The sequence below is a fragment of the Mesoplodon mirus genome (assembly GCF_964341445.2).
Source record: "Mesoplodon mirus genome assembly, contig: HAP1_SCAFFOLD_489, whole genome shotgun sequence".
In the NCBI taxonomy this organism is placed as follows: domain Eukaryota; kingdom Metazoa; phylum Chordata; class Mammalia; order Artiodactyla; family Ziphiidae; genus Mesoplodon; species Mesoplodon mirus.
Genome location: NW_028295497.1, coordinates 250684 through 268699, shown reverse-complemented (window position 1 = coordinate 268699; position 18016 = coordinate 250684).

The window sequence follows — 18016 nt, the reverse complement described above, 5'->3', positions numbered from 1 at the left end:
GCTAGGGCCTTAGTTAGGAATAGGGTCAAGGCCTTACTTAAGGACTGTGTCAGGGCAAGGCCTAGGAGGAGCATAAAGGCCTCTATAGGATCAGCATCAGAGGCTGGGGCTGCGGCTGCGGCTGGACCTGGGGCCTTAGTTAGAAATAGTGTCAAGGCCTTAGTTACCACATTGTCAGGGGAAGGCCTAGGAGGATCATAAGGGCCTCTATAGGATCAGCATCAGGGGCTGGGGCTGGGGCTAGGGCTGGGGTTGGGGCTAGGGCTGGAGCTGGGGCTAGGGGTCGGGCTAGGGCTGGGGCCTTAGTTAGTGTCACTGTCAGGGCCTTAGTTAGGTTTAGCATCAGGGCTTTCGTTAGGTATAATGACAGGGCCTGAGTTAGTAGTAGTGTCAAGGCCTGAGTTAAGGACAATGTCAGGGCAAGGCCTAGGAGGAGCATAAGGGCCTCTGTAGGATCAGCATCAGGGGATGGGGTTCGGCCTGGGGCTGGGGCTAGGACTGGGACTGGGGCTGGGGCTGGGGCTGGGGCTTGGCCTCGGCCTGGGGCCGGGGCTAGGGATGGGCTAGGGCTGGGGCTGGGGCTAGTGCTGGGACTGTGGCTGCGACTAGGGCTAGGGCTGGGTATGGGGCTTGGCCTCGGCCTGGGGCCGGGGCTAGGGATGGGGCTGCGGCTGGGGCTGGGACTGGGGCTAGGGCTAGGGCTTTGGCTAGGCCTTGGGCTGGGGCTGGGGCTAGGGTTGGGACTGGGGCTGGGGCTGGGACTGCGGCTGCGGCTAGGGCTGGGGCTGGGGCTGGGGCTGGGGCTGGGGCTGGGGCTGGGGCTAGTGCTGGGTTTGGGGCTAGGGCTGGGGCTGGGGCTGGGGCTGGGACTGGGGCTAGGGCTGGGGCTGGGGCTGGGGCTAGTGCTGTTGCTGGGGCTGGGGCTGGGGCTGGGGCTGGGACTGCGGCTAGGGCTGGGTCTGGGGCTAGTGCTGTGGCTGGGGCTGGGGCTGGGGCTGTGCCTGGGGCTGGGACTGGGGCTAGGGCTAGGGCTGCGGCAAGGGCTGGGGCTGGGGCTAGTGCTGTGGCTGGCGCTGGGGCTGGGACTGGGACTGGGGCTAGGGCTAGGGCTGAGGCTAGGGCCGGGGCTGGGCCTAGTTCCGGGGCTTGGCCTCGGCCTGGGGCTGGGGCTAGGGATGGGGCTGCGGCTGGGGCTGGAACGGGGGCTAGGGCTAGGGCTGCGGCTAGGCCTGGGGCTGGGGCTAGGGCTAGGGCTGGGACTGCGGCTGCGGCTAGGGCTAGAGCTAGGGCTGGGGCTTGGCCTCGGCCTGGGGCTGGGGCTAGGGATGGGCTAGGGATGGGGCTGGGGCTAGTGCTGGGACTGTGGCTGCGGCTAGGGCTAGGGCTGGGTATGGGGCTTGGCCTCGGCCTGGGGCAGGGGCTAGGGATGGGGCTGCGGCTGGGGCTGGGACTGGGGCTAGGGCTAGGGCTTTGGCTAGGCCTTGGGCTGGGGCTGGGGCTACGGCTGGGACTGGGGCTGGGGCTGGGGCTGGGGCTAGGGCTGGGGCTGGGGCTGGGACTGGGGCTAGGGCTGGGGCTGGGGCTGGGGCTGGGGTTGGGGCTGGGGCTAGGGCTGGGGCTAGGGTTAGGGCTAGGGCTGGGGCTAGGGTTGGGGCTAGGGCTTGGGCTGGGGCTGGGGCTAGGGCTGGGGCTGGGGCTGGGACTGGGGCTAGTGCTGGGACTGCGGCTACGGCTAGGTCTAGAGCTAGGGCCGGGGCTTGGCCTCGGCCTGGGGCTAGGGATGGGTCCGGGGCTGGGGCTGGGGCTGGGGCTGGGACTGGGGCTAGGTCTGGGGCTGGGGCTAGGGCTGGGGCTGGGGCTAGGGATGGGGCTGCGGCTGGGGCTGGGACTGGGGCTAGGGCTAGGGCTGCGGCTAGGCCTGGGGCTGGGGCTAGGGCTAGTGCTGGGGTTGGGGCTGGGGCTGGGGCTGGGGCTGGATCTGGGGCTTGGCCTCGGCCTGGGGCTAGGGCTAGGGCTGGGGCTGGGGCAAGGGCTGGGGCTGGGGCTGGGGCTGGGGCTAGGGCTGGGTCTGGGGCTAGTGCTGTGGCTGTGGCTGGGGCTGGGGCTAGGGCTAGGGCTGAGGCTAGGGCTGGGGCTGGGGCCAGTGCTGGGACTGCAGCTGCGGCTAGGGGTAGGGCTGGGGCTAGGGCTTGGCCTTGGCCTGGGGCCGGGGCTAGGGATGGGGATGGGGCTGGGGCTGGGGCTGGGGCTAGTGCTGTGGCTGTGGCTGGGGCTGGGGCTGTGCCTGGGGCTGGGACTTGGGCTAGGGCTAGGGCTGCGGCAAGGGCTGGGGCTGGGGCTAGTGCTGTGGCTGGCGCTGGGGCTGGGGCTGGGACTGGGGCTAGGGCTAGCGCTGAGGCTAGGGCCGGGGCTGGGCCTAGTGCTGGGGCTTGGCCTCGGCCTGGGGCCGGGGCTAGGGCTGGGACTGCGGCTGCGGCTAGGGCTAGAGCTAGGGCTGGGGCTTGGCCTCGGCCTGGGGCCGGGGCTAGGGATGGGGCTACGGCTGGGGCTAGGGCTGGGGCTGGGGCTGGGGCTGGGACTGGGGCTAGGGCTGGGGCTGGGGCTGGGGCTAGGTTTACGGCTAGGCCCTTAGTTAGGAATAGGGTCAAGGCCTTACTTAAGGACAGTGTCAGGGCAAGGCCTAGGAGGAACATAAAGGCCTCTATAGGATCAGCATCAGGGGCTGGGGCTGCGGCTGAGGTTGGACCTGGGGCCTTAGTTAGAAATAGTGTCAAGGCCTTAGTTACCACATTGTCAGGGGAAGGCCTAGGAGGATCGCAAGGGCCTCTATCGGATCAGCATAAGGGGCTAGGAATGGGGCTGGGGCGGGGGTTGGGGCTAGGGCTGGGACTGCAGCTGCGGCTAGGGCTAGGGCTGGGGCTGGGGCTTGGGCTCGGGCTGGGGCTGGGGCTTGGCCTCGGGCTAGGGCTGGGTCTGGGGCTAGTGCTGTTGCTGGGGCTGGGTCTGGGGCTAGTGCTGTGGCTGGGGCTGGGGCTGGGGCTGTGCCTGGGGCTGGGACTGGGGCTAGGGCTAGGGCTGCGGCAAGGGCTGGGGCTGGGGCTAGTGCTGTGGCTGGCGCTGGGGCTGGGACTGGGACTGGGGCTAGGGCTAGGGCTGAGGCTAGGGCCGGGGCTGGGCCTAGTTCCGGGGCTTGGCCTCGGCCTGGGGCTGGGGCTAGGGATGGGGCTGCGGCTGGGGCTGGAACGGGGGCTAGGGCTAGGGCTGCGGCTAGGCCTGGGGCTGGGGCTAGGGCTAGGGCTGGGACTGCGGCTGCGGCTAGGGCTAGAGCTAGGGCTGGGGCTTGGCCTCGGCCTGGGGCTGGGGCTAGGGATGGGCTAGGGATGGGGCTGGGGCTAGTGCTGGGACTGTGGCTGCGGCTAGGGCTAGGGCTGGGTATGGGGCTTGGCCTCGGCCTGGGGCTGGGGCTAGGGATGGGGCTGCGGCTGGGGCTGGGACTGGGGCTAGGGCTAGGGCTTTGGCTAGGCCTTGGGCTGGGGCTGGGGCTAGGGCTGGGACTGGGGCTGGGGCTGGGGCTGGGGCTGGGACTGGGGCTAGGGCTGGGGCTGGGGCTGGGGCTAGGGCTGGGGCTGGGGCTAGGGCTGGGGCTGGGGCTGGGGCTGGGGCTGGGGCTGGGGCTGGGGTTGGGGCTGGGGCTAGGGCTGGGGCTAGGGTTAGGGCTAGGGCTGGGGCTAGGGTTGGGGCTAGGGCTAGGGCTTGGGCTGGGGCTGGGGCTGGGGCTGGGGCTGGGGCTGGGACTGGGGCTAGTGCTGGGACTGCGGCTGCGGCTAGGTCTAGAGCTAGGGCCGGGGCTTGGCCTCGGCATGGGGCTAGGGATGGGTCCGGGGCTGGGGCTGGGGCTGGGACTGGGGCTAGGTCTGGGGCTGGGGCTAGGGCTGGGGCTGGGGCTGGGGCTAGGGCTGGGGCTGGGGCTGGGGCTAGTCCTGTGGCTGTGGCTGGGGCTGGGGCTGTGCCTGGGGCTGGGACTTGGGCTAGGGCTAGGGCTGCGGCAAGGGCTGGGGCTGGGGCTAGTGCTGTGGCTGGCGCTGGGGCTGGGGCTGGGACTGGGGCTAGGGCTAGCGCTGAGGCTAGGGCCGGGGCTGGGCCTAGTGCTGGGGCTTGGCCTCGGCCTGGGGCCGGGGCTAGGGCTGGGACTGCGGCTGCGGCTAGGGCTAGAGCTAGGGCTGGGGCTTGGCCTCGGCCTGGGGCCGGGGCTAGGGATGGGGCTACGGCTGGGGCTAGGGCTGGGGCTGGGGCTGGGGCTGGGACTGGGGCTAGGGCTGGGGCTGGTGCTAGGTTTACGGCTAGGCCCTTAGTTAGGAATAGGGTCAAGGCCTTACTTAAGGACAGTGTCAGGGCAAGGCCTAGGAGGAACATAAAGGCCTCTATAGGATCAGCATCAGGGGCTGGGGCTGCGGCTGAGGTTGGACCTGGGGCCTTAGTTAGAAATAGTGTCAAGGCCTTAGTTACCACATTGTCAGGGGAAGGCCTAGGAGGATCGCAAGGGCCTCTATCGGATCAGCATAAGGGGCTAGGAATGGGGCTGGGGCGGGGGTTGGGGCTAGGGCTGGGACTGCAGCTGCGGCTAGGGCTAGGGCTGGGGCTGGGGCTTGGGCTCGGGCTGGGGCTGGGGCTTGGCCTCGGGCTAGGGCTGGGTCTGGGGCTAGTGCTGTTGCTGGGGCTGGGTCTGGGGCTAGTGCTGTGGCTGGGGCTGGGGCTGGGGCTGTGCCTGGGGCTGGGACTGGGGCTAGGGCTAGGGCTGCGGCAAGGGCTGGGGCTGGGGCTAGTGCTGTGGCTGGCGCTGGGGCTGGGACTGGGACTGGGGCTAGGGCTAGGGCTGAGGCTAGGGCCGGGGCTGGGCCTAGTTCCGGGGCTTGGCCTCGGCCTGGGGCTGGGGCTAGGGATGGGGCTGCGGCTGGGGCTGGAACGGGGGCTAGGGCTAGGGCTGCGGCTAGGCCTGGGGCTGGGGCTAGGGCTAGGGCTGGGACTGCGGCTGCGGCTAGGGCTAGAGCTAGGGCTGGGGCTTGGCCTCGGCCTGGGGCTGGGGCTAGGGATGGGCTAGGGATGGGGCTGGGGCTAGTGCTGGGACTGTGGCTGCGGCTAGGGCTAGGGCTGGGTATGGGGCTTGGCCTCGGCCTGGGGCTGGGGCTAGGGATGGGGCTGCGGCTGGGGCTGGGACTGGGGCTAGGGCTAGGGCTTTGGCTAGGCCTTGGGCTGGGGCTGGGGCTAGGGCTGGGACTGGGGCTGGGGCTGGGGCTGGGGCTGGGACTGGGGCTAGGGCTGGGGCTGGGGCTGGGGCTAGGGCTGGGGCTGGGGCTAGGGCTGGGGCTGGGGCTAGGGCTGGGGCTGGGGCTGGGGCTGGGGTTGGGGCTGGGGCTAGGGCTGGGGCTAGGGTTAGGGCTAGGGCTGGGGCTAGGGTTGGGGCTAGGGCTAGGGCTTGGGCTGGGGCTGGGGCTGGGGCTGGGGCTGGGACTGGGGCTAGTGCTGGGACTGCGGCTGCGGCTAGGTCTAGAGCTAGGGCCGGGGCTTGGCCTCGGCCTGGGGCTAGGGATGGGTCCGGGGCTGGGGCTGGGGCTGGGACTGGGGCTAGGTCTGGGGCTGGGGCTAGGGCTGGGGCTGGGGCTGGGGCTAGTCCTGTGGCTGTGGCTGGGGCTGGGGCTGTGCCTGGGGCTGGGACTTGGGCTAGGGCTAGGGCTGCGGCAAGGGCTGGGGCTGGGGCTAGTGCTGTGGCTGGCGCTGGGGCTGGGGCTGGGACTGGGGCTAGGGCTAGCGCTGAGGCTAGGGCCGGGGCTGGGCCTAGTGCTGGGGCTTGGCCTCGGCCTGGGGCTGGGGCTAGGGCTGGGGCTGGGGCTGGGGCTGGGACTGGGGCTAGTGCTGGGACTGCGGCTGCGGCTAGGGCTTGAGCTAGGGCTGGGGCTTGGCCTCGGCCTGGGGCTGTGGCTAGGGCTGGGGCTGGGGCTGGGGCTGGGGCTAGGGCTGAGGCTTGGCCTCGGCCTGGGGCCGGGGCTTGGCCTCGGCCTGGGGCCGGGGCTAGGGATGGGGCTAGGGCTGGGGCTGGGGCTAGTGCTGGGACTGCGGCTGCGGCTGGGGCTGGGGCTGGGACTGGGGCTGGGGCTAGGTCTGGGGCTGGGGCTGGGGCTGGGTCTGGGGCTAGGGCTGGGGCTGGGGCTAGGGATGGGGCTGCGGCTGGGGCTAGGACTGGGGCTAGGGCTAGGGCTGCGGCTAGGCCTGGGGCTGGGGCTAGGGCTAGGGCTGGGACTGGGGCTGGGGCTGGGACTGGGGCTAGGACTGGGGCTGGGCCTGGGTCTGGGGCTAGTGCTGTGGCTGTGGCTGGGGCTGGGACTGGGGCTGGGGCTGGGACTGGGGCTAGGTCTGGGGCTGGGGCTAGGGCTGGGGCTGGGGCTGGGGCTGGGGCTAGTGCTGGGACCCTGGCTGCGGCTAGGGCTAGGGCTGGGGCTGGGGCTTGGCCTCGGCCTGGGGCCGGGGCTAGGGATGGGGCTGGGGCCGGGGCTGGGGTTGGGACTGGGGCTGGGGCTAGTGCTGGGACTGCGGCTAGGGCTAGGGCTGCGGCTAGGCCTGGGGCTGGGGCTAGGGCTGGGGCTGGGGCTAGGGATGGGGCTGCGGCTGGGGCTGGGACTGGGGCTAGGGCTAGGGCTTCGGCTAGGCCTGGGGCTGGGGCTAGGGCTAGGGCTGGGGTTGGGGCTAGGGCTGGGGCTGGGGCTGGGGCTGGGGCTGGGGCTAGGGTTAGGGCTAGGGCTGGGGCTAGGGTTGGGGCTCGGGCTGGGGCTGGGGCTGTGGCTGGGGCTGGGACTGGGGCTAGTGCTGGGACTGCGGCTGCGGCTAGGGCTAGAGCTAGGGCTGGGGCTTGGCCTCGGCCTGGGACCGGGGCTAGGGATGGGCTAGGGCTGGGGCTGGGGCTAGTGCTGGGACTGTGGCTGCGACTAGGGCTAGGGCTGGGTATGGGGCTTGGCCTCGGCCTGGGGCTGGGGCTAGGGATGGGGCTGCGGCTGGGGCTGGGACTGGGGCTAGGGCTAGGGCTTTGGCTAGGCCTTGGGCTGGGGCTGGGGCTAGGGTTGGGACTGGGGCTGGGGCTGGGACTGCGGCTGCGGCTAGGGCTGGGGCTGGGGCTGGGGCTGGGGCTGGGGCTAGTGCTGGGTTTGGGGCTAGGGCTGGGGCTGGGGCTGGGGCTGGGGCTGGGGCTAGGGCTGGGGCTGGGGCTGGGGCTAGTGCTGTTGCTGGGGCTGGGGCTGGGGCTGGGGCTGGGACTGCGGCTAGGGCTGGGTCTGGGGCTAGTGCTGTGGCTGGGGCTGGGGCTGGGGCTGTGCCTGGGGCTGGGACTGGGGCTAGGGCTAGGGCTGCGGCAAGGGCTGGGGCTGGGGCTAGTGCTGTGGCTGGCGCTGGGGCTGGGACTGGGACTGGGGCTAGGGCTAGGGCTGAGGCTAGGGCCGGGGCTGGGCCTAGTTCCGGGGCTTGGCCTCGGCCTGGGGCTGGGGCTAGGGATGGGGCTGCGGCTGGGGCTGGAACGGGGGCTAGGGCTAGGGCTGCGGCTAGGCCTGGGGCTGGGGCTAGGGCTAGGGCTGGGACTGCGGCTGCGGCTAGGGCTAGAGCTAGGGCTGGGGCTTGGCCTCGGCCTGGGGCTGGGGCTAGGGATGGGCTAGGGATGGGGCTGGGGCTAGTGCTGGGACTGTGGCTGCGGCTAGGGCTAGGGCTGGGTATGGGGCTTGGCCTCGGCCTGGGGCTGGGGCTAGGGATGGGGCTGCGGCTGGGGCTGGGACTGGGGCTAGGGCTAGGGCTGCGGCTAGGCCTGGGGCTGGGGCTAGGGCTAGTGCTGGGGTTGGGGCTGTGGCTGGGGCTGGGGCTGGGGCTGGATCTGGGGCTTGGCCTCGGCCTGGGGCTAGGGCTAGGGCTGGGGCTGGGGCAAGGGCTGGGGCTGGGGCTGGGGCTGGGGCTAGGGCTGGGTCTGGGGCTAGTGCTGTGGCTGTGGCTGGGGCTGGGGCTAGGGCTAGGGCTGAGGCTAGGGCTGGGGCTGGGGCCAGTGCTGGGACTGCAGCTGCGGCTAGGGGTAGGGCTGGGGCTAGGGCTTGGCCTTGGCCTGGGGCCGGGGCTAGGGATGGGGATGGGGCTGGGGCTGGGGCTGGGGCTAGTGCTGTGGCTGTGGCTGGGGCTGGGGCTGTGCCTGGGGCTGGGACTTGGGCTAGGGCTAGGGCTGCGGCAAGGGCTGGGGCTGGGGCTAGTGCTGTGGCTGGCGCTGGGGCTGGGGCTGGGACTGGGGCTAGGGCTAGCGCTGAGGCTAGGGCCGGGGCTGGGCCTAGTGCTGGGGCTTGGCCTCGGCCTGGGGCCGGGGCTAGGGCTGGGACTGCGGCTGCGGCTAGGGCTAGAGCTAGGGCTGGGGCTTGGCCTCGGCCTGGGGCCGGGGCTAGGGATGGGGCTACGGCTGGGGCTAGGGCTGGGGCTGGGGCTGGGGCTGGGACTGGGGCTAGGGCTGGGGCTGGGGCTGGGGCTAGGTTTACGGCTAGGCCCTTAGTTAGGAATAGGGTCAAGGCCTTACTTAAGGACAGTGTCAGGGCAAGGCCTAGGAGGAACATAAAGGCCTCTATAGGATCAGCATCAGGGGCTGGGGCTGCGGCTGAGGTTGGACCTGGGGCCTTAGTTAGAAATAGTGTCAAGGCCTTAGTTACCACATTGTCAGGGGAAGGCCTAGGAGGATCGCAAGGGCCTCTATCGGATCAGCATAAGGGGCTAGGAATGGGGCTGGGGCGGGGGTTGGGGCTAGGGCTGGGACTGCAGCTGCGGCTAGGGCTAGGGCTGGGGCTGGGGCTTGGGCTCGGGCTGGGGCTGGGGCTTGGCCTCGGGCTAGGGCTGGGTCTGGGGCTAGTGCTGTTGCTGGGGCTGGGTCTGGGGCTAGTGCTGTGGCTGGGGCTGGGGCTGGGGCTGTGCCTGGGGCTGGGACTGGGGCTAGGGCTAGGGCTGCGGCAAGGGCTGGGGCTGGGGCTAGTGCTGTGGCTGGCGCTGGGGCTGGGACTGGGACTGGGGCTAGGGCTAGGGCTGAGGCTAGGGCCGGGGCTGGGCCTAGTTCCGGGGCTTGGCCTCGGCCTGGGGCTGGGGCTAGGGATGGGGCTGCGGCTGGGGCTGGAACGGGGGCTAGGGCTAGGGCTGCGGCTAGGCCTGGGGCTGGGGCTAGGGCTAGGGCTGGGACTGCGGCTGCGGCTAGGGCTAGAGCTAGGGCTGGGGCTTGGCCTCGGCCTGGGGCTGGGGCTAGGGATGGGCTAGGGATGGGGCTGGGGCTAGTGCTGGGACTGTGGCTGCGGCTAGGGCTAGGGCTGGGTATGGGGCTTGGCCTCGGCCTGGGGCTGGGGCTAGGGATGGGGCTGCGGCTGGGGCTGGGACTGGGGCTAGGGCTAGGGCTTTGGCTAGGCCTTGGGCTGGGGCTGGGGCTAGGGCTGGGACTGGGGCTGGGGCTGGGGCTGGGGCTGGGACTGGGGCTAGGGCTGGGGCTGGGGCTGGGGCTAGGGCTGGGGCTGGGGCTAGGGCTGGGGCTGGGGCTAGGGCTGGGGCTGGGGCTGGGGCTGGGGTTGGGGCTGGGGCTAGGGCTGGGGCTAGGGTTAGGGCTAGGGCTGGGGCTAGGGTTGGGGCTAGGGCTAGGGCTTGGGCTGGGGCTGGGGCTGGGGCTGGGGCTGGGACTGGGGCTAGTGCTGGGACTGCGGCTGCGGCTAGGTCTAGAGCTAGGGCCGGGGCTTGGCCTCGGCCTGGGGCTAGGGATGGGTCCGGGGCTGGGGCTGGGGCTGGGACTGGGGCTAGGTCTGGGGCTGGGGCTAGGGCTGGGGCTGGGGCTGGGGCTAGTCCTGTGGCTGTGGCTGGGGCTGGGGCTGTGCCTGGGGCTGGGACTTGGGCTAGGGCTAGGGCTGCGGCAAGGGCTGGGGCTGGGGCTAGTGCTGTGGCTGGCGCTGGGGCTGGGGCTGGGACTGGGGCTAGGGCTAGCGCTGAGGCTAGGGCCGGGGCTGGGCCTAGTGCTGGGGCTTGGCCTCGGCCTGGGGCTGGGGCTAGGGCTGGGGCTGGGGCTGGGGCTGGGACTGGGGCTAGTGCTGGGACTGCGGCTGCGGCTAGGGCTTGAGCTAGGGCTGGGGCTTGGCCTCGGCCTGGGGCTGTGGCTAGGGCTGGGGCTGGGGCTGGGGCTGGGGCTAGGGCTGAGGCTTGGCCTCGGCCTGGGGCCGGGGCTTGGCCTCGGCCTGGGGCCGGGGCTAGGGATGGGGCTAGGGCTGGGGCTGGGGCTAGTGCTGGGACTGCGGCTGCGGCTGGGGCTGGGGCTGGGACTGGGGCTGGGGCTAGGACTGGGGCTAGGTCTGGGGCTGGGGCTGGGGCTGGGTCTGGGGCTAGGGCTGGGGCTGGGGCTAGGGATGGGGCTGCGGCTGGGGCTAGGACTGGGGCTAGGGCTAGGGCTGCGGCTAGGCCTGGGGCTGGGGCTAGGGCTAGGCCTGGGACTGGGGCTGGAGCTGGGACTGGGGCTAGGACTGGGGCTGGGCCTGGGTCTGGGGCTAGTGCTGTGGCTGTGGCTGGGGCTGGGACTGGGGCTGGGGCTGGGACTGGGGCTAGGTCTGGGGCTGGGGCTAGGGCTGGGGCTGGGGCTGGGGCTGGGGCTAGTGCTGGGACCCTGGCTGCGGCTAGGGCTAGGGCTGGGGCTGGGGCTTGGCCTCGGCCTGGGGCCGGGGCTAGGGATGGGGCTGGGGCCGGGGCTGGGGCTGGGGCTTGGCCTCTGCCTGGGGCTAGGGCTAGGGCTGGGGCTGGGGCTAGGGCTGGGGCTGGGGCTGGGCCTGGGGCTAGGGCTAGGGCTGGGTCTAGGGCTGGGGCTGGGGCTAGTGCTGTGGCTGGGGCTGGGGCTGGGGTTGGGACTGGGGCTGGGGCTAGTGCTGGGACTGCGGCTAGGGCTAGGGCTGCGGCTAGGCCTGGGGCTGGGGCTAGGGCTGGGGCTGGGGCTAGGGATGGGGCTGCGGCTGGGGCTGGGACTGGGGCTAGGGCTAGGGCTTCGGCTAGGCCTGGGGCTGGGGCTAGGGCTAGGGCTGGGGTTGGGGCTAGGGCTGGGGCTGGGGCTGGGGCTGGGGCTGGGGCTAGGGTTAGGGCTAGGGCTGGGGCTAGGGTTGGGGCTCGGGCTGGGGCTGGGGCTGTGGCTGGGGCTGGGACTGGGGCTAGTGCTGGGACTGCGGCTGCGGCTAGGGCTAGAGCTAGGGCTGGGGCTTGGCCTCGGCCTGGGACCGGGGCTAGGGATGGGCTAGGGCTGGGGCTGGGGCTAGTGCTGGGACTGTGGCTGCGACTAGGGCTAGGGCTGGGTATGGGGCTTGGCCTCGGCCTGGGGCTGGGGCTAGGGATGGGGCTGCGGCTGGGGCTGGGACTGGGGCTAGGGCTAGGGCTTTGGCTAGGCCTTGGGCTGGGGCTGGGGCTAGGGTTGGGACTGGGGCTGGGGCTGGGACTGCGGCTGCGGCTAGGGCTGGGGCTGGGGCTGGGGCTGGGGCTGGGGCTGGGGCTAGTGCTGGGTTTGGGGCTAGGGCTGGGGCTGGGGCTGGGGCTGGGACTGGGGCTAGGGCTGGGGCTGGGGCTGGGGCTAGTGCTGTTGCTGGGGCTGGGGCTGGGGCTGGGGCTGGGACTGCGGCTAGGGCTGGGTCTGGGGCTAGTGCTGTGGCTGGGGCTGGGGCTGGGGCTGTGCCTGGGGCTGGGACTGGGGCTAGGGCTAGGGCTGCGGCAAGGGCTGGGGCTGGGGCTAGTGCTGTGGCTGGCGCTGGGGCTGGGACTGGGACTGGGGCTAGGGCTAGGGCTGAGGCTAGGGCCGGGGCTGGGCCTAGTTCCGGGGCTTGGCCTCGGCCTGGGGATGGGGCTAGGGATGGGGCTGCGGCTGGGGCTGGAACGGGGGCTAGGGCTAGGGCTGCGGCTAGGCCTGGGGCTGGGGCTAGGGCTAGGGCTGGGACTGCGGCTGCGGCTAGGGCTAGAGCTAGGGCTGGGGCTTGGCCTCGGCCTGGGGCCGGGGCTAGGGATGGGCTAGGGATGGGGCTGGGGCTAGTGCTGGGACTGTGGCTGCGGCTAGGGCTAGGGCTGGGTATGGGGCTTGGCCTCGGCCCGGGGCTGGGGCTAGGGATGGGGCTGCGGCTGGGGCTGGGACTGGGGCTAGGGCTAGGGCTGCGGCTAGGCCTGGGGCTGGGGCTAGGGCTAGTGCTGGGGTTGGGGCTGTGGCTGGGGCTGGGGCTGGGGCTGGATCTGGGGCTTGGCCTCGGCCTGGGGCTAGGGCTAGGGCTGGGGCTGGGGCAAGGGCTGGGGCTGGGGCTGGGGCTGGGGCTAGGGCTGGGTCTGGGGCTAGTGCTGTGGCTGTGGCTGGGGCTGGGGCTAGGGCTAGGGCTGAGGCTAGGGCTGGGGCTGGGGCCAGTGCTGGGACTGCAGCTGCGGCTAGGGGTAGGGCTGGGGCTAGGGCTTGGCCTTGGCCTGGGGCCGGGGCTAGGGATGGGGATGGGGCTGGGGCTGGGGCTGGGGCTAGTGCTGTGGCTGTGGCTGGGGCTGGGGCTGTGCCTGGGGCTGGGACTTGGGCTAGGGCTAGGGCTGCGGCAAGGGCTGGGGCTGGGGCTAGTGCTGTGGCTGGCGCTGGGGCTGGGGCTGGGACTGGGGCTAGGGCTAGCGCTGAGGCTAGGGCCGGGGCTGGGCCTAGTGCTGGGGCTTGGCCTCGGCCTGGGGCCGGGGCTAGGGCTGGGACTGCGGCTGCGGCTAGGGCTAGAGCTAGGGCCGGGGCTTGGCCTCGGCCTGGGGCCGGGGCTAGGGATGGGGCTACGGCTGGGGCTAGGGCTGGGGCTGGGGCTGGGGCTGGGACTGGGGCTAGGGCTGGGGCTGGGGCTGGGGCTAGGTTTACGGCTAGGCCCTTAGTTAGGAATAGGGTCAAGGCCTTACTTAAGGACAGTGTCAGGGCAAGGCCTAGGAGGAACATAAAGGCCTCTATAGGATCAGCATCAGGGGCTGGGGCTGCGGCTGAGGTTGGACCTGGGGCCTTAGTTAGAAATAGTGTCAAGGCCTTAGTTACCACATTGTCAGGGGAAGGCCTAGGAGGATCGCAAGGGCCTCTATCGGATCAGCATAAGGGGCTAGGAATGGGGCTGGGGCGGGGGTTGGGGCTAGGGCTGGGACTGCAGCTGCGGCTAGGGCTAGGGCTGGGGCTGGGGCTTGGGCTCGGGCTGGGGCTGGGGCTTGGCCTCGGGCTAGGGCTGGGTCTGGGGCTAGTGCTGTTGCTGGGGCTGGGTCTGGGGCTAGTGCTGTGGCTGGGGCTGGGGCTGGGGCTGTGCCTGGGGCTGGGACTGGGGCTAGGGCTAGGGCTGCGGCAAGGGCTGGGGCTGGGGCTAGTGCTGTGGCTGGCGCTGGGGCTGGGACTGGGACTGGGGCTAGGGCTAGGGCTGAGGCTAGGGCCGGGGCTGGGCCTAGTTCCGGGGCTTGGCCTCGGCCTGGGGCTGGGGCTAGGGATGGGGCTGCGGCTGGGGCTGGAACGGGGGCTAGGGCTAGGGCTGCGGCTAGGCCTGGGGCTGGGGCTAGGGCTAGGGCTGGGACTGCGGCTGCGGCTAGGGCTAGAGCTAGGGCTGGGGCTTGGCCTCGGCCTGGGGCTGGGGCTAGGGATGGGCTAGGGATGGGGCTGGGGCTAGTGCTGGGACTGTGGCTGCGGCTAGGGCTAGGGCTGGGTATGGGGCTTGGCCTCGGCCTGGGGCTGGGGCTAGGGATGGGGCTGCGGCTGGGGCTGGGACTGGGGCTAGGGCTAGGGCTTTGGCTAGGCCTTGGGCTGGGGCTGGGGCTAGGGCTGGGACTGGGGCTGGGGCTGGGGCTGGGGCTGGGACTGGGGCTAGGGCTGGGGCTGGGGCTGGGGCTAGGGCTGGGGCTGGGGCTAGGGCTGGGGCTGGGGCTAGGGCTGGGGCTGGGGCTGGGGCTGGGGTTGGGGCTGGGGCTAGGGCTGGGGCTAGGGTTAGGGCTAGGGCTGGGGCTAGGGTTGGGGCTAGGGCTAGGGCTTGGGCTGGGGCTGGGGCTGGGGCTGGGGCTGGGACTGGGGCTAGTGCTGGGACTGCGGCTGCGGCTAGGTCTAGAGCTAGGGCCGGGGCTTGGCCTCGGCCTGGGGCTAGGGATGGGTCCGGGGCTGGGGCTGGGGCTGGGACTGGGGCTAGGTCTGGGGCTGGGGCTAGGGCTGGGGCTGGGGCTGGGGCTAGTCCTGTGGCTGTGGCTGGGGCTGGGGCTGTGCCTGGGGCTGGGACTTGGGCTAGGGCTAGGGCTGCGGCAAGGGCTGGGGCTGGGGCTAGTGCTGTGGCTGGCGCTGGGGCTGGGGCTGGGACTGGGGCTAGGGCTAGCGCTGAGGCTAGGGCCGGGGCTGGGCCTAGTGCTGGGGCTTGGCCTCGGCCTGGGGCTGGGGCTAGGGCTGGGGCTGGGGCTGGGGCTGGGACTGGGGCTAGTGCTGGGACTGCGGCTGCGGCTAGGGCTTGAGCTAGGGCTGGGGCTTGGCCTCGGCCTGGGGCTGTGGCTAGGGCTGGGGCTGGGGCTGGGGCTGGGGCTAGGGCTGAGGCTTGGCCTCGGCCTGGGGCCGGGGCTTGGCCTCGGCCTGGGGCCGGGGCTAGGGATGGGGCTAGGGCTGGGGCTGGGGCTAGTGCTGGGACTGCGGCTGCGGCTGGGGCTGGGGCTGGGACTGGGGCTGGGGCTAGGACTGGGGCTAGGTCTGGGGCTGGGGCTGGGGCTGGGTCTGGGGCTAGGGCTGGGGCTGGGGCTAGGGATGGGGCTGCGGCTGGGGCTAGGACTGGGGCTAGGGCTAGGGCTGCGGCTAGGCCTGGGGCTGGGGCTAGGGCTAGGGCTGGGACTGGGGCTGGGGCTGGGACTGGGGCTAGGACTGGGGCTGGGCCTGGGTCTGGGGCTAGTGCTGTGGCTGTGGCTGGGGCTGGGACTGGGGCTGGGGCTGGGACTGGGGCTAGGTCTGGGGCTGGGGCTAGGGCTGGGGCTGGGGCTGGGGCTGGGGCTAGTGCTGGGACCCTGGCTGCGGCTAGGGCTAGGGCTGGGGCTGGGGCTTGGCCTCGGCCTGGGGCCGGGGCTAGGGATGGGGCTGGGGCCGGGGCTGGGGCTGGGGCTTGGCCTCTGCCTGGGGCTAGGGCTAGGGCTGGGGCTGGGGCTAGGGCTGGGGCTGGGGCTGGGCCTGGGGCTAGGGCTAGGGCTGGGTCTAGGGCTGGGGCTGGGGCTAGTGCTGTGGCTGGGGCTGGGGCTGGGGTTGGGACTGGGGCTGGGGCTAGTGCTGGGACTGCGGCTAGGGCTAGGGCTGCGGCTAGGCCTGGGGCTGGGGCTAGGGCTGGGGCTGGGGCTAGGGATGGGGCTGCGGCTGGGGCTGGGACTGGGGCTAGGGCTAGGGCTTCGGCTAGGCCTGGGGCTGGGGCTAGGGCTAGGGCTGGGGTTGGGGCTAGGGCTGGGGCTGGGGCTGGGGCTGGGGCTGGGGCTAGGGTTAGGGCTAGGGCTGGGGCTAGGGTTGGGGCTCGGGCTGGGGCTGGGGCTGGGGCTGGGGCTGGGACTGGGGCTAGTGCTGGGACTGCGGCTGCGGCTAGGGCTAGAGCTAGGGCTGGGGCTTGGCCTCGGCCTGGGACCGGGGCTAGGGATGGGCTAGGGCTGGGGCTGGGGCTAGTGCTGGGACTGTGGCTGCGACTAGGGCTAGGGCTGGGTATGGGGCTTGGCCTCGGCCTGGGGCTGGGGCTAGGGATGGGGCTGCGGCTGGGGCTGGGACTGGGGCTAGGGCTAGGGCTTTGGCTAGGCCTTGGGCTGGGGCTGGGGCTAGGGTTGGGACTGGGGCTGGGGCTGGGACTGCGGCTGCGGCTAGGGCTGGGGCTGGGGCTGGGGCTGGGGCTGGGGCTAGTGCTGGGTTTGGGGCTAGGGCTGGGGCTGGGGCTGGGGCTGGGGCTGGGACTGGGGCTGGGGCTGGGGCTGGGGCTGGGGCTAGTGCTGTTGCTGGGGCTGGGGCTGGGGCTGGGGCTGGGACTGCGGCTAGGGCTGGGTCTGGGGCTAGTGCTGTGGCTGGGGCTGGGGCTGGGGCTGTGCCTGGGGCTGGGACTGGGGCTAGGGCTAGGGCTGCGGCAAGGGCTGGGGCTGGGGCTAGTGCTGTGGCTGGCGCTGGGGCTGGGACTGGGACTGGGGCTAGGGCTAGGGCTGAGGCTAGGGCCGGGGCTGGGCCTAGTTCCGGGGCTTGGCCTCGGCCTGGGGCTGGGGCTAGGGATGGGGCTGCGGCTGGGGCTGGAACGGGGGCTAGGGCTAGGGCTGCGGCTAGGCCTGGGGCTGGGGCTAGGGCTAGGGCTGGGACTGCGGCTGCGGCTAGGGCTAGAGCTAGGGCTGGGGCTTGGCCTCGGCCTGGGGCTGGGGCTAGGGATGGGCTAGGGATGGGGCTGGGGCTAGTGCTGGGACTGTGGCTGCGGCTAGGGCTAGGGCTGGGTATGGGGCTTGGCCTCGGCCTGGGGCAGGGGCTAGGGATGGGGCTGCGGCTGGGGCTGGGACTGGGGCTAGGGCTAGGGCTTTGGCTAGGCCTTGGGCTGGGGCTGGGGCTAGGGCTGGGACTGGGGCTGGGGCTGGGGCTGGGGCTGGGGCTAGGGCTGGGGCTGGGGCTGGGACTAGGGCTAGGGCTGGGGCTGGGGCTGGGGCTGGGGTTGGGGCTGGGGCTAGGGCTGGGGCTAGGTTTAGGGCTAGGGCTGGGGCTAGGGTTGGGGCTAGGGCTAGGGCTTGGGCTGGGGCTGGGGCTAGGGCTGGGGCTGGGGCTGGGACTGGGGCTAGTGCTGGGACTGCGGCTGCGGCTAGGTCTAGAGCTAGGGCCGGGGCTTGGCCTCGGCCTGGGGCTAGGGATGGGTCCGGGGCTGGGGCTGGGGCTGGGACTGGGGCTGGGGCTAGGGCTGGGGCTGGGGCTGGGGCTAGTCCTGTGGCTGGGGCTGGGGCTGGGGCTGTGCCTGGGGCTGGGACTTGGGCTAGGGCTAGGGCTGCGGCAAGGGCTGGGGCTGGGGCTAGTGCTGTGGCTGGCGCTGGGGCTGGGGCTGGGACTGGGGCTAGGGCTAGGGCTTTGGCTAGGCCTTGGGCTGGGGCTGGGGCTAGGGTTGGGACTGGGGCTGGGGCTGGGGCTGGGGCTAGGGATGGGGCTGCGGCTGGGGCTGGGACAGGGGCTAGGGCTAGGGCTTCGTCTAGGCCTGGGGCTGGGGCTAGGGCTGGGGTTGGGGCTAGGGCTGGGGCTGGGGCTAGGGCTGGGGCTGGGGCTGGGGCTAGTCCTGTGGCTGTGGCTGGGGCTGGGGCTGTGCCTGGGGCTGGGACTTGGGCTAGGGCTAGGGCTGCGGCAAGGGCTGGGGCTGGGGCTAGTGCTGTGGCTGGCGCTGGGGCTGGGGCTGGGACTGGGGCTAGGGCTAGGGCTGAGGCTAGGGCCGGGGCTGGGCCTAGTGCTGGGGCTTGGCCTCGGCCTGGGGCTGGGGCTAGGGCCGGGGCTGGGGCTGGGGCTGGGACTGGGGCTAGTGCTGGGACTGCGGCTGCGGCTAGGGCTTGAGCTAGGGCTGGGGCTTGGCCTCGGCCTGGGGCTGTGGCTAGGGCTGGGGCTGGGGCTGGGGCTGGGGCTAGGGCTGAGGCTTGGCCTCGGCCTGGGGCTAGGGCTAGGGCTGGGGCTGGGGCTAGGGCTGGGGCTGGGCCTGGGGCTAGGGCTAGGGCTGGGTCTAGGGCTGGGGCTGGGGCTAGTGCTGTGGCTGTGGCTGGGGCTGGGGTTGGGACTGGGGCTGGGGCTAGTGCTGGGACTGCGGCTAGGGCTAGGGCTGCGGCTAGGCCTGGGGCTGGGGCTAGGGCTAGGGTGGGGCTAGGGCTGGGGCTGGGGCTGGGGCTGGGGCTGGGGCTGGGACTGGGGCTAGGGCTGGGGCTGGGGCTAGGGCTGGGGCTGGGGCTGGGACTGGGGCTAGGTCTGGGGCTGGGGCTAGGGCTGGGGCTGGGGCTAGGGATG